A 15,494-nucleotide genomic window follows, 5' to 3' on the forward strand; every position below is an offset into this window, starting at 1 on the left:
CTAACGTTTTGGGTAGCCTTCCACAAGCTTCCCACAATAAGTTGGGTGAATTATGGCCCATTCCTCCTGACAGAGATGGTGTAACTGAGTCAGGTTTGTAGGCCTCCTTGCTTCTTCAGTTCTGCCCACACATTTTCTATAGGATTGAGGTAAGGGCTTTATGATTGCCACTCCAATACCTTGACTTTGTTGTCCTTAAGCCATTTTGCCACAACTTTGGCAGTATGCTTGGGGTCATTGTCTTTTTGGAAGACCCATTTGCGACGAAGCTTTAACTTATTTAACTGACAGTTATTTAACTGTCTTGAGATGTTGCTTCAATACATCCGCATAATTTTCCTTCTCTATTTTGTGAAGTGCACCAGTCCCTCCTGCAGCAAAGCAACGACACAAAATGATGCTGCCACCCCTGTGCTTCACAGTTGCAAACCTTAGTCTGGCTTTTTTATGGATGGTCTTGGAGCAGTGGCTTCTTCCTTGCTGAGCGGCTTTTCATGTTATGTATAGGACTTGTTTTACTGTGGATATAGATACTTTTGTACCTGTTTCCTCCAGCATCTTCACAAGGTCCTTTGCTGTTGTTGTGGGATTGATTTGCACCAAAGTATGTTCATCTCTAGGAGTCAGAACATGTCTTCTTCCTGAGCGGTATGACGGCTGTGTGGTCCCATGGTGTTTATACTTGAGCGCTATTGTTTGTACAGATGGACGTGGTACCTTCAGGCGTTTGGAAATTGCTCCCAAAGATGAACCAGACTATTGGAGGTCTACAATTAGTTTTCTGAGGTCTTGGCTGGTTTCTTTTGATTTTCCCATAATGTCAAACAAAGAGGCACTTGGTTTGAAGGTAGGCCTTGAAATACATCCACAGGTACACCTCCAATTGACTCATATTATGTAAATTAGCCTATCAGAAGGTTCTAAAGCCATGACATCATTTTCTGGAATTTTCCAAGCTATTTAAAGGCACAGTCAACTTAGTGTATATAAACTTCTGACCCAGTGGAATTGTGATACAGTGAATTTTAAGTGAAATAATCTGTCTGTCAACAACTGTTGGAAACATTTCTTGTGTCATGCACAAAGTAGATGTCCTAACCGACTTTCCAAAACTGTAGTTTGTTAACAAGAAATTTGTGAAGTGATTGAAAAACAGTTTTAATGACTCCAACCTAAGTGTATGTAAACTTCCGACTTCAATTGTACTTGTGAAGTAGATTGGTTGCTTTATAACATGAATGTGTCCTTTATTCACTGGATGCTTGTTTGTAAAGTAGTTTGTAAAATAGCAGGGGCACATGCCTAAAAAAGTTGAGGGTATGTTTTATTAGTTTGGGACAACCAAACCTAACCCAGCCCACATAGGCCTACATATGCCTGTCCACCAATACATTTACACTAGGTAAATTAGCCTATATAGTTGTTTTCTCAGGGTGCTGTATGGAATGATATTAATGCCACCACAAATTGAATCTGGATTTAATAATTTTGAATTTGTATGACTGAATTGAATTCTCTAATACACATAGCGCTGGACTCCATAGGAGTATGCTCATAGCAGGTATATATTATATATTATATTATAGACCAGAACAATTTCTGGTGAACATTTAACAGCCTGACTCCAAGCTAAACAAAGCAGTGACGGAAACACAGACATGATGCCAACCACATGATGGCTGTCACAGGAAGAGACACAGACTGTTGTCAACAACATATCGGTAAGAACACAACACACCATCTGGTATAGACAGACTGAAGAAAAGAGTGATTTGCAACTTTATTTCTGAAGATTTACCTCAGAAGCAAAGCATCTCTAACAAATTAATGAATACTATTTAAGTGACTAATTTATATAGTTTATATGACTGTATTCACTATTTCTAGACATTCTAATCCACACTCAATGCATAAGGGGTATCATATTGGCCCTACTCTGGATTGAGACGACACCCTTGACATTATCAATATCAGTACCTCACTCTAACCAGATTACAAGCTAACCGACTAATCATAACAAATTATGCAACAAATTTAACCTTTGAAGGCAGCAGCCACATGGTGCATTGTAGTCTTCTATTGAGTAGAGGAAATTATCAGATAGTGTGGGAAATTCTTATAGATGTTTATCCCCATTGTGTCTCAAATCCTCAGTGATGAACGTGGTGATCTGTGATGATAATGGAAAAGAAAAGTCCGCAAGGAGAGAAGAATGATTTTCTGTTTACATAAAATAAAGTTAGCTTTCATGACCCTCAAGGGTTCTGATTTACAGTGTACACTTTGTAATCCGCGTAAGCTTGATCTGAAAAATATGAAATGTGCCTTCTTTTCACACACACACGCACACACAATTCCATGCTATGCATTCATGCCCCAGTCCATCATTGACCTTGAGGCATCTCACTCACAGTTTGCATCCATTAAAAAGCTGTGGCTGTGTAAAAATCATCTCCCACCGTCAGTGTGAAATGTCTATTACCACCCAATCTTATTTCCTGTTTATATGGCAACTACCTCAACATACTGTTTTTAATTACTTCTCTCCGGCAGCAGATGTTTCTGGCAGCAACCTGCTGTGGATTACTCCCACAAGAGCTAATGCGCTATGACGGACCCCACTTTTCCAATCAATAACTTGCCCTAAAACTGCCATCTTCACTGCCAAATACAATACCCAATTCTAATCACACATACGTTTCTTTAAGGGAGTTTAATTGCAGATTGTAGCTGTAGACCTTTCTGGTGTTCTCTGATAAAGAAATAAGAGACCTGCACACGTAGCAATAATATGCGGGTATCATCTCTTTAAACTTTTTGTTATTTAAAGTTTGGGTGGTGTGTATCGCTTTCTTGTGTCTCTTCCATAGTTAACTACGATATCAACAATGAAAACGATACAACACAGGAAGTGAGGGCCGCTTTACACTATCTCACTGTGGTCAACCAAGAAAACGGTCCTTCTGAAATAACACTGTGTATTCACTTCGTATTGTGTGTATTGATCTCGACGCTCAGAGAGAGAGAATGAAAGAGTAACATGGCTACAAGTCACATTGCATCGCAAGTCCCTTGAAGTGTTTGTGAGGTCTCTGGTAGAATGCTGAGATTGAGAGCAAGGACATGATAAAAATAAATGAGACAAGTAGGTGCCCTTTTACTGAGCTGCCAGTGCTAAGTCGATCTAGATAATCTCTTCTGAAGAAATGCACTACCATAGATTTCTTTTTTTGGGGGAGGGGGGTGTATGTTTTAAATAGATAAAGAGAACAAACTCAGCAAAAAAAGAAACGTCCCTTTTTTAGGACCATGCCTGTCAAAGATAATTTGCAAAAATCCAAATAACTTCACAGATCTTCATTGTAAAGGGTTTAAATACTTGTTCAATGAACCATAAACAATTCATGAACATGCACCTGTGGAACGGTCGTTAAGACACTAACAGTTTACAGACGGTAGGCAATTAAAGTCACAGTTATGAAAACTTAGGACACTAAAGAGGCCTTTCTACTGACTCTGAAAAACACACAAAAAAACATCAACTGCCGAGTTACACCAGGAACGCACAATCCTTCCATCAGTGCTCAGACTGTCCGGATTAGACTGAGAGAGGCTGGACTGAGGGCTTGTAGGCTTGTTGTAGTAAGGCAGGTCCTCACCAGACATCACCAGGCAGCAATGTCACCTATGGGCACAAACCCACCGTCACTGGACCAGACAGAACTAGCAAAAAGTGCTCTTCACTGACGATTTCTGGTTTTGTCTCACGCGGGATGGTTGGATTCGCGTTTATCATCAAAGGAATGAACGTTACACTAAGGCATGTACTCTGGAGCGGAATCGATTTGGAGGTGGAGGGTCCGTCATGGTCTGGGGCGGTGTGTCACAGCATCATCGGACTGAGCTTGTTGTCATTGCAGGAAATCTCAACGCTGTGCGTTACAGGGAAGACAACCTCCTCCCTCATGTGGTACCCTTCCTGCAGGCTCATCCTGACATGACCCTCCAGCATGACAATGCCACCAGCCATACTGCTTGTTCTGTGCGTGATTTCCTGCAAGACAGAAATGTCAGTGTTCTGCCATGGCCAGCGAAGAGCCCGGATCTCAATACCTTTGAGCACGTCTGGAACCTGTTGAATCGGAGGGTGAGGGCTAGGACCATTCCCCCCAGAAATGTCAGAGAACTTGCAGGTCCCTTGGTGGAAGTGTGGGGTAACATCTCACAGCAAGAACTGGCAAATCTGGTGCAGTCCATGAGGAGGAAATGCACTGCAGTACTTAATGCATCTGTTGGCCACACCAAATACTGACTGTTACTTTTGATTTTGACCCTCCCTTTGTTCAGGGACACATTATTCAATTTCTGTTAGTCACATGTCTGTGGAACTTGTTCAGTTATGTCTCAGTTGTTGAATCTTGTTATGTTCATACAAATATCTACACATGTTAAGTTTGCTGAAAATATACGCAGTTGACAGTGAGTGGACATTTATTTTTTTGCTGAATTTATTGGTTGATCAAACAAATCTTATTTGAAGAAGCATCTATTTTGTCTGAGTTGTCTCAGGTTAGAACACACTGAGCTAGATCTTGATACACACAGTGCATTCGGAAAGTATTCAGATCCCTTCACTTTTTCCACATTTTGTTACATAATGCCTTATTCTGAAGTTTATTAAATTAATATTTTCACTTAACAATCTACACATAATACCCCATAATGACAAAATAACTCAGACCCTTTACTATGAGACTCAAAATTGAGTTCAGGTGCATCCTGTTTCCATTGATCATCCTTGAGATGATTCGACAACTTGATTGGAGTCCACCTGTGGGAAATTCAATTGATTGGACGTCATTTGCAAAGGCACACACCTGTCTATTTAAGGTCCCACAGTTCACAGTGCATGTCAGAGCAATGACCAAGCCCTGATGTCGAAGGAATTGTCCATAGTGCTTCGAGACAAGATTGTGATGAGGCACAGATCTGAGGAAGGATACCAAAAAATGTCTGCAGCATTGAAGGTCCCCATGAACGGAGTAGCCTCCTTCATTCTTAAATGGAAGAAGTTTGTAATCACCAAGACTCGTCCTATAGCTGGCCGCCCGGTAAACTGAGCAATCGGGGGAGAAGGGCCTTGGCCAGGGAGGTGACCAAGAACCCAATGGTCACTCTGACAGAGCTCCAGAGTTCCACTGTGGAGATGGGAGAAAGTTCCAGAAGGGTAACCATCTCTACAGCAGTCCACCAATCGGGCCTTTCTGGTAGATTGGCCAGACGGAAGCTCTCCTCAATAAAAGGCACATGACAGCCACTTGGAGTTTACCAAAACTGTGGGAGTGTTTTTCAGCGGCAGGGACTGGGGGGGACTAGACATTAGAGAAATATGAACGGAGCAAAGTACAGAGAAATCCTTGATGAAAACCTGCTCAAGAGCGCTCAGGACCTCAGACTGGGGCTAAGGTTCACCTTCTAACAGGACAATGACCTAAGAATACAGCCAAGACATTAGTGGCTTTGGGAAAAGTCTCTGAATGTCCTTGAGTGGCCCAGCCAGAGCCCAGACTTTAACCCAATCAAACATCTCTGGGTAGACCTGAAAATAGCTGTAAAGGGATGCTCCCCATCCAACCTGACAGAGCTTGAAAGGATCTCCAGAGAAGAATGGGAGAAACTCCACAAATACAGGTGTGCCAAGCTTGTAGTGTCATACTCGAGGACTCGAGGCTGTAATGACTGCCAAAGGAGCTTCAACAAAGTAAAGGGTCTGAATACTTATGAAACTGTGATATTTCAGTTTTGTGTTTTTAATAAATTTGCTAAACAAAATAACCTGTTTTTGCTATGTCATTATGGGGTATTGTGTGTAGATTGATGAGGGGGGAAAACATATTTTATCAGTTTTCGAATAAGGCTGTAACATAACAAAATGTGGAAAAAGTGAAGGGGTCTGAATCTGTTATAATTATAGTCATAATAATCAGACTTTTGGACCTGTATAACAGTTATACTAATCTTTTCACACTCCACACCACCTCAATTTACAGATCTATCCAACAGGTTTACAGTGAATAGTCACCAAAGGTTTTCCAGTCAAGATAATCAAAAGACTGTTTCTCTTGTAAGCTTCTCACTAGCCATGATTGGCTGAGATAATGAGTGTGCTGGACATGCCGAGAGAGGAGTTCGGATTGGTCTGCCATATTGAAGGCTTCTGTCTATTTGAGCTCATCACTCTGTGTTGGTAATCTTCAAACTAAGGGCAACCATGGCATGGCATTCCTGACAGGGAGACGCATCCATCATGCATGATTATGTATACAGGTAAGATGGTGTAGCGTTAGCTAGCTACATTTTCAGATAACACGTTTCTAATTTTGACAGAAAGTGGATTCATTTCAAGCTAAAATGTACTGTTAGCTAGCTAGCTAATGTTAGCTGGCTGGCTCCCTAGCTGATGTTATTATTTGTTTCCCAGAGCTGTTTGCTTTTCTAGTAAGTGCCTAATGATAGCTAGCTAACATTGAACCTGGTTGGTTAGCTCCCAGCATGTTCATGCAGTGTAGTAACGACATGATTTGGCACTATGTTCATTGTTGTTTAACTAGCTAACTTTAGCTGTCTGGCTCGTTAGCTAACGTTACGTGACGTATGTGATCTTAAATGCTGTTTACCTTGCTAGGTTCATTGTTTACCCAGCTAGCCAGCTATATGTCTTAAGCTAAAGTGTACTGTTAACTAGCTAACAAACGTTAGCTTGCTTGCTCCCTAGCGAACGTTATTATTAGTTTCCCAGAGCTGTTTGCTTTTCTAGTTAGAACCTAATGTTAAGTATTGTTGTGTAATGGTATAAAGGGGTGCTTTGCTGGTGACACTGTCAGTGATTTATTTAGAATTCATGGCACACTTAGCCAGCATGGCTACAACAGCATTCTGCAGCACTACACCATCCCATCTGGTTTGCGTCTATTTGGACGATCATTTGTTTTTCAACAGGACAATGACCCAGCACACCTCCAGGCTGTGAAGGGGTATTTGACCAAGAAGGAGAGTGATGGAGTGCTGCACCAGATGACCTGGCATCTTCAATCACCCGACCTCAACCCAATTGAGATGGTTTTGGATGAGTTGGACCGCAGAGTGAAGGAAAAGCAGCCAACAAGCGCTCAGCATATGTGGGAACTCCTTCAAGAATGTTGGAAAAGCATTCCAGGTGAAACTGGTTCAGAGAATGCCAAGAATGTGCAAAGCTGTCATCAAGGGAAAGGGTGGCTTCTTTGAAGAATCTCAAATATAAAGTATATTTTCATTTGTTTAACAATTATTTGATTACTAACTGATTCCATATGTGTTATTTCATAGTTTTTTTCTACTATGTAGAAAATAGTACAAAATTAAGAAAAACCCTTGAGTTGGTGTGTACAAACTTTTCCCTGGTACTTTATATGTGAGAAACACAGGAATTGCATAAGAATCAAGATTGTTTAGTATATTTTTTCTTATAAGAAATAGGCCATAATCATATAAGATTAACATAACATTTGTTTAACTTCTTGGTGACTGGGGGGCAGTATTGAGTAGCTTGAATGAATAAGGTGCCCAGAGTAAACTGCCTGCTACTGGGATTCCTGGGATGCATTCTGATGAAGATCATCAAAGGTAAGTGAACATTTATAATGCTATTTCTGACTAATGATATCTCTTTGGCTGTTTTGGTTTCTGAGCGCCGTACTCAGATTATTGCATGGTGTGCTTTTTCCGTAAAGTGTTTTTGAAATCTGACACAGCGGTTGGCGTTAAGGAGAAGTTTGTCTAAAGTTCCATATGTAATAGTTGTATCTTTTATCAATTTTTATGAGTATTTCTGTAAATTGATGTGGTTCTCTGCAAAATCACCACATGTTTTGGAACTACTGAACATAACACGCCAATGTAAAATTAGATTTTTTGATATAAATATGCATTTTATCGAACAAAACATACATGTATTGTGTAACATGAAGTCCTATGAGTGTCATCTGATGAAGATCATCAAAGGTTAGTGATTAATTTTATCTATATTTCTGCTTTTTCTGACTCCTCTCTTTGGCTGTAGAAATGGCTGTGTTTTTCTGTGACTTGGTGGTGACCTAACATAATCGTTTGTGGTGCTTTCGCTGTAAAGCCTTTTTGAAATCAGATATGGTGGCTGGATTAACGAGAATTGTATCTTTAAAATGGTGTAAAATACTTGTATGCTTGAGGAATTTTAATTATGAGATTTTTGTTGTTTTGAATTTAGCGCCCTGCACTTTCACTGGCTGTTGGCGGGGTGGGACGCTACCGTCCCGAATATCCCAGAGAGGTTAAGTAATTTACATGTGTGTGTGTGCTCACTCTTGGCTTCATGCTTTAATGTTAAAGTTAAACTGATTCTAATTCACACTCTCACTGTACAGGGGCACTGTTTTACCATAAACATCTGGCCATAGTCAGTACTAATTGAATTACCCCTGAGACTACTATACAACAAATGCACACATCACATGAGACAGGGAGATGATGCTGTCAATCTGGTTCTCCTAACAATCTCCATTTTAGATCTAACATTTGCAGAACTACTGTATTTGATCACTACAAAAGTACAGTAAAAGTATGTGTGTATTATTGCTTCTTTGGGCTTGACAGGAAATTCATCATGAATCGCCTGTCATCTCTGAACGGTGTATCTCAAAAAGGAAACAGTGGTGGAAGTCAGTAAAAGGTTAGCGGGTCTGTGTTCTTAGGTTTTCGGTTGTGGTTTTGTATCATGGCTACAGTATATGGTTTAAAGCATATTTTGTTACCACGAAAAGTCATTTTCGTGTCCTCAAAGTATCTATTTACAAATGCAAATCAACGTGATCCATGTCATGTGATAATAACCATGAATGTTTATTTCCTAGTCTATAAATACCTATGCTTTACCCACAGTTGTTTATTTTATTATTGTATGGATGCAACTGGCGATTTATCATGACAGAAGGGATATCAAGACACCTATCAAGGAGAGTCGCTATCATACAGGAAATACAAGTGTTCTCTTCCTCCAAGCTGCTGTTTCATAGCATGGCCAGATAGTGGCAGTGTAAGTGTACCACAGAAAACTACGCTAGAGCCACCTGTCCAGCAGAAGGAATATTTAAGGAATTTCAATAGAAGTGGTTTGTTTGGATGACAATGGAAGACTCTTTTTAAAGTCAAAATAATCTACTGTACACAATACTTCAATAAAAAAATGTTTTTATTTCAACACACATGCTCAATTCGTGTGAGGAGTAGTGAGAGCATGGAATTCAAGAAGCTTTGAGCACGAAGTAGGCACAATTAGTTGAACATACTGTATGTCTGTTTGTGATGTCATGGTCAGGTTATAAACTGATTGCAAAATAATGTTTTTCCACACATCTTTCAATAACCAGACAAATTTTTAAAATTAATTTTAGATACAATATAGTTGAAGTTAACCAAGATAATACATATTTTTCAGGCATCTTGATGTAGTCAAGGAAAATACATTTGGTTGTACAGTAATTTGGTTTTCTGATGTAACTTCAAACAGAAAACCAGCATTAAATCAGAAATGACATCATTATGACATCTATTGTGGAAAATTACATGATTAGTTATGCTATCTCGTCTTTTACTGTTTAAAGATTTGTCTCTTGTTATATGTTTTTTTTTAACCTGATACAAACTTGTCTTTGTGGGACATGGTCAAAAGACTGGGATTATAGCTAAGGTCCTCTTGGGTGCGACCGCAGCATGTGACATCCCGTGGGTTTACCATCTACAGAAATTCACGTATGGAAACTTGGAGTAACGCATTATAGTGTTTTGCTGTTGTGAATGCAGTCAACCTTGTGCTATCTTAAATCTGCACAGACAACTAATTACCTTTTACACACTAATTGCTGACTGCCACGTATACAAAAAGGATGTGCTTCTCTATAAAAGCTTTGTATAGTTGAAAAGCTCACTGTTCGTTGAGCTTTTCAACTATACACTGTTGAGTGGATAGTTGATTCTCAATTTTTGCTAATCTTATAATAACGTGTTGTTTGAAAGAATCTGCATTCACTCTTCCCTTTGATTAGATATTCCACAACAAATTGGTGACAGAGGTGGGATGCAAACTCTGCTTGCTGATTGCTCCCGGGAGACCGAGGTTAAACTGCAAGCAGGGGCTCCGTTAGATGTGGCTCAGGGTAACACACACTAAAATGGAGCAGAGAGGAACCCGCCTCTGACCTGCCGGGAGTGTCAGTGAGTGGATACATATTTTCTGGACAGATAAGATAAATTCAGGTTGAGAAAATAGAAAATCCTGTTCTAAGAACAGTTTGAGCACATTATGTCTTTGTTGTAGCAAAGACACCCCTAGTTAGAAACGTTGTTGTAGCTATTTCTGAATAGAAGTTCTAGGAGAAATTTTAGGGCAACCATCCTGATGAAGCAGGGTGACCCTGTAGGAGCAGGGGACATCTCCGATTGGGATATTTTTCTTGAAGCAGAAGTAACCTGGTTAGAGACAGGGGTTGTGTTTCTCTATTGAAGCAGATAAGCAGCCATGGTATGATATGACACAGTTACGAGTTATGTGATTCCAGAGCACAATCCTGAGATAGAAAAAAATGTATATTCCTTCAGGTAAAAAAATATGAATACAAATGTTAAAAAAATATTTTAAAAATTACATTGTAAAAGAAAATGTATTAATCAGTGTACTATGATTGGGAAACCAGCTATAAATGTATACCCTACATGGATATGTGCATAGGAGTAACTAGCATGTGGGTAAGATTACATAGAGTAAAACATATTTTGATGGAGACGAAATTACTCTTTCACATGATAAGAAAGCAAGACGTTCCTAACCAAATACTGTTGTTTGTATGTTTGTGTCTGAGTGTGTGCGTGTATATACGGAGAATGATAAAAAAATAAGGAAAAAAAGGGATGATGATGATAATGACTGTCTAACTTTGATTGTTACAACTGTGGAAAATAGGTACATTTAGCTAGAAATTGTCCAAAACCAAGTAAACCGGACCTCCACCGAAAAAAACCCCTTTACAACCCACATATGGACTGATGCGAGGCAGAGACAGTTGACACCCTTGGACAGCATTTAAAGATTTTTTTTAAACCCCCGTGAGGAGCCGATGGTTTGTCTCTTTGTCAATGGTGAGTCAATAGCTTTTCTAGTAGATACTGGTGGTGATATATCTGTCATAAATTCACATCCATGTCCAAACCTCACATGTCAAATGAATCAGCAATGTCAGCAATGTGGAGTGACTATGTTAGCTAGCTACCTAACGTTAGTTGGCTACTAATATGTCGAACTTGTCAGTGTATTAACTATGCTATCCAACGTTTACTGACTTGATTATTCACATCATTCTTAGCTTAGCTAAATGGTATAGTCATTGTGCGTTCTCAAAGGACATTGTTAAATGGGGTGATTTGTAAATTCGCTCTGGCTATTTGTTCAGATTACAGAGCACTCTCGTCTGAATGTACCAGAGTGCAGATTAACTGATACATTTACGAATGGTCAATACCCATTGAATATGGCCGATGTCAGTAATCATCAGGGAAAGAACGTAAATAAAATGTTGGATAACATGAAAAAAGACTAACCAGCTCTACTAGGGTGAGTGAATGGTCAAAGTGAGGATGTGTTCCCTTATTTGTGTCTGGAAGTAGCAAGCAAGCTAGCCTTGGTGAGGTCAGAGAGCTTGGATCAACCCTGCTCCTTGGCCAGAGCAGGCAGTGTGCATTCTGAACAGTCTGACTTTCCAAAACACTCAAATTTGTAAAATGTCTAACTAGTCATTTGTTATGCTAACAAGCTAGCAAGAGGCTGCATAGCAACAGCAAAAAAAAATATATATATCCCTGTCTCCCGCGTGTGCTGTACAATGTGACGGTCGACAGTACAGTACTGGGCTATTTAGCTAAAGAATTCCTGTGTCATGCGGGCAGCACAAGCGGGAGACAGGGAGGAAGGTGTAGGCTGTCCTTGTAAATAAGAATTTGTTCTTAACTGACTTGCCTAGTTAACTTCTTGGTGACAGGGGGCAGTATTTTCATGTCCGGATGAAATGCATGCCCAAATTCCACTGCCTGCTACTCATCCCCAGAAGATAAGATATGCATAGTATTAGAATATATGGATAGAAAACACTCTGAAGTTTCTAAAACTGTTTGAATCATGTCTGTGAGTATAACATAACTTATTTAGCAGGCGAAACCCAGAGGACAAACCATTCAGATATTTTTTTTGAGGTCACTCTCTTTTCAATGCGTTATCATTGGGAATCCGCTTCCACTGTATGTCAACAGTCTTTAGAAATTGGTGGAGGTTTTTCCTTTGTGTAATGAAGAAGAAACACTGTTCAGAAGAGTGAAGAGTGAAGCTCTAGCAAATTAAACCTACCCTTGTTGTGAATCCAGCCAACATGTCAGATTTCAAAAAGGCTTGTGGTGAAAGCATAAGAAGCTATTATCTGATGATAGCACAGCAGTAAACAAAGAGAGAATAGCATATTTCAACCCTGCAGGCACCACACAAAACGCAGAAATAAAATATAAATCATGCCTTACCTTTGACGAGCTTCTTTTGTTGGCACTCCAATATGTCCCATAAACATCACAAATGGTCCTTTTGTTCGATTCATTCCATCGATATATATCCAAAATATCAATTTATTTGGCGCGTTTGATCCAGAAAAAACAGCTTCCAATTTGCACAACGTCACTACAAAATATCTCAGAAGTTACCTGTAAACTTTGCCAAAACATTTCAAACTACTTTTGTAATACAACTTTGGGTATTTTTAAACGTTAATAATCGATCAAATTGAAGACGGGTCTATCTGTTTTCAATACAGGATGATCACAAACTAACGCTACTTTTCAAGTCTTGCGCAACTCTCAAACAGTACACATAACGTTACGCTGTTCCAAGCTCCCGGATACGGGATTGCTCGACGCAAGAAGGTAATACAACCTCTGTGTCAGATTTCAAAAAGGCTTTACGGTGAAAGCACACCTTGCGAATATGTTGGGTTAGCACCTAGCCACAGAAAAACATACAGCCATTTTCCAAAGAAGGAGAGGTGTCAGAAAAGTCAGAAATAGCGTTATTCACTTATCTTTGATGATCTTGATTGGAATTCCCTCCCAGGAATCCCAGTTTCACAATAAATGTTAGTTTTGTTCAATAATGTCCATAATTTATATCCAAATACCTCCTTTTTGTTTGCGCGTTTAGCCCAGTAATCCAAATGCTCAATGCGCGATTGCTTAGTTCCGACGAAAAGTTAAAAAGGTTATATTACAGTTTGTAGAAACATGTCAAACGATGTATAGAATCAATCTTTAGGATGTTTTATCATAAATCTTCAATAATGTTTCAACCGGACAATTCCTTTGTCTTCAGAAATGAAAAGGAACGCAGCTACCTCTCAAGGCCGTGCGCATGATTTATCTCATGGCATTCTGCCAGACACCTGACTCAAACAGCTCTCATTCGCTCCCCCTTCACAGTAGTAGCCTGAAACAAGGTTCTAAAGACTGTTGACATCTAGTGGAAGCCGTAGGAAGTGCAATATGACCCCATAGACACTCTATATTGGATTGGCAAAGCCTTGAAAACCTACAAACCTCAGATGTCCCACTTCCTGGTTGGATTTTTCTCAGGTTTTTGCCTGCCATATGAGTTCTGTTATACTCACAGCAATCATTCAAACAGTTTTAGAAACTTCAGAGTGTTTTCTATCGAAAAATAATAATAATATGCATATATTAGCATCTGGGACAGAGTAGGAGGCTCACTCTGAGCACGCTATTCATCCAAAAGTGAAAATGCTGCCCCCTATCCCAAAAAGGTTAACTGAAGTTTATTTAGTGCTTTATCCAGTAGCCGGAGTAGAGCATTGCAGTAATCTAATCTAGAAGTGCCTCATTTTTTGGACAGAAAGCTTCTGGTTACGAAGATGGAAAAAAGCTGTCCTTGAAATTTTCTTGATATGTTCGTCAAAAGAGAGATCAGGGTCCAGAGTAATGCCAACGTCCTTCACAGATTTATTTGAGATGACTGTACAACCATCAAGATTAATTGTGAGATCCAACAGAAGATCTCTTTGTTTCTTGGGACCTAGAACTAGCATCTCTCTTTTGTCCGAGTTTTTTATATTTTCTGGTTCAAGGTTTGCTTTTTCAAGAGAGGCTTTATCACTGCCACTTTTGATGAGTTTGGAACACATCCGGTGGATGGGGAGCTGGATATTATATTCAACATAGGAGGGCCAAGCACAGGAAGCAGCCCCTTCAGTACTTTAGTTGGAGTAGGGTCCAGTATGCACCTTGAAGGTTTAGAGGCCAAGACTTTTTGTATCAATGTGTCAAGAGATATAGTATTAAACAACTTGAGTGTCTCCCTTGATCCTAGGTCCTGGCAGTGTTGTGCAGACTCAGGACAACTGAGCTTTGGAGAAATACGCAGATTTAAAGAGAAGTCCGTCATTTGCTTTCAGATGATCATGATATTTTCATCAAATAAATTAATTAATTTATCACTGCTGAAGTGAAAGCCATCCTCTCTTGGGGAATGCTACTTTTTAGTTAGCTTTGCGACAATATAAAAAAAGGGATTATTCTTATTCTCCTCAATTAAGTTGGAAAAATATGATGATCGCAGCAGTGAGGGCTCATCGATACTGCACGGTACTGTCTTTCCAAGCTAGTCGGAAGACTTCCAGTTTGGTGTAGCGCCATTTCTGTTCCAATGTTCTGGAAGCTTGCTTCAGGGCTCGGGTATTTTTTGTATACCAGGGAGATAGTTTCTTCTGACAAATATTTTTGTTTTTAGGAGTGTGACTGCATCTAGGGTATTACACAATGTTAGATGTAGTTCCTCAGTTAGGTGGTTAACTGATTTTTGTACTCTGACGTCCTTGGATAGGTGGAGGGAGTCTGGAAGGGCATCTAGGAATCTTTAGGTTGTCCGAGAATTTTATGATATTTGGTTTAGGTCTGGGCAGATTATTTTTTGCGAATGCAAATGTAATAAAATGGTGGTCCTATAGTCCAGGATTATGAGGAAAAACATTAAGATGCACAATATTTAAACCAAGGGACAAAACTAGGTCCAGAGTACGACTGTGGCAGTGAGTAGGTCCGGAGACATGTTGGATAAAACCCACTGAGTCGATGATGGCTTTTGGAGTGGCTCTGTGGAGTTTTCCATGTGAATATTAAAGTCACCAAAAATGTGAATATTACCTGCAATGACTAGAAGGTCCGATAGAAATTCAAGGAACTCAGTGAGGAACGCTGTATACGGCCCAGGAGGCCTATAAACAGCAGCTATAAAAAGTGATTGAGTAGGCTGTATAGATTTCATTACTAGAAGCTCAAAAGAGGAAAACGCAGTCTTTTTTTTGGGAAATTGAAATTTGCTA

This window comes from Oncorhynchus clarkii, chromosome 3 (genome assembly GCF_045791955.1).
Source record: "Oncorhynchus clarkii lewisi isolate Uvic-CL-2024 chromosome 3, UVic_Ocla_1.0, whole genome shotgun sequence".
NCBI classification, from domain to species: domain Eukaryota; kingdom Metazoa; phylum Chordata; class Actinopteri; order Salmoniformes; family Salmonidae; genus Oncorhynchus; species Oncorhynchus clarkii.